The following is a 918-nucleotide window of genomic DNA, read 5'->3' on the forward strand; positions in this document are numbered from 1 at the left end:
ATTCTCCTACACTACCTCTGACCTGAATTTTAGTACCAGTTTTTTGGGTTTTTTTTTTTTGTGTGTGTGTTTTGTTTTGTTTTGTTTCCATTTCACTTTGTAGGATTGGACCATAAAGGAACCAAGTATCCAGAGGCAAATGACACATGCCTCAAACTTTTTGCCATTCTTAATTTCTTCATACAATTTCCTTAAAAGACCAAAACTCTCAATTCTCTTTTTAGATCCCTGCCATCAGCTCCGATGGCCAATTGCAAAGACTTCTATTTCCCCAGGGATGAAAGAGACTCGTTCATCTTGGTCATGGTTGGACTGAGGTGCACATGGTCACCCACACACTTGGTCACGCTAGTCTCCAGCTGTAGCATCACCTGAAGCTCTTTACTTCCGGCATCTATTGAATCTTTGACTGTGTCATTGCAATACGTGGTGCACTGGGCAAGGGCACCCTGGACTTCTCCAACTCACTGGTCACCAGCACTGTCAACAGGTCACTTTGCCTTAATTAAGCCAAAGGATACAGCAGGGTTCAATGCCCTGGTGTGCCAGCTTCATGGACACCTGGCTGTTCTCACAACAGCTGTCACTATACCTAAACATGAAGCCTTGCATTTTCCAGATGTTCTATCCATCCACACTCTTCACCATGAATCCCACAGCCTCCTGTACCTGGAGCTGCGGCTCTGCTGTGGCAACCCAGTGCTGCAGCCCTCCCCATGGGTGCCCATATGGACTAGTAACACTGTCCAGTTAGATTTACCCACAGCAGTTAGATTTACCCACACATATAGGCTCTCATTGTTATTTGTTGCTGTTGTTTTCTATATCTCTGAACTTACATCTGACATCACGCTCCTTCACTGGAGGTATATTCTTCAGTATTTAACTTGGTACAGGCTTGCTAATAGCAAAATCTCT

The 918-nt window shown here is 44.4% G+C and overlaps 1 pseudogene; it reads right to left on the bottom strand.

Annotated features, from left to right (window-relative positions):
• Positions 1 to 263: 263 nt before the first annotated feature.
• LOC131822069 (protein FAM136A-like) lies at positions 264 to 672 on the bottom strand (annotated as a pseudogene).
• Positions 673 to 918: the final 246 nt, after the last annotated feature.

Source organism: Mustela lutreola, chromosome 1, assembly GCF_030435805.1.
Source record: "Mustela lutreola isolate mMusLut2 chromosome 1, mMusLut2.pri, whole genome shotgun sequence".
NCBI classification, from domain to species: Eukaryota; Metazoa; Chordata; class Mammalia; order Carnivora; family Mustelidae; genus Mustela; species Mustela lutreola.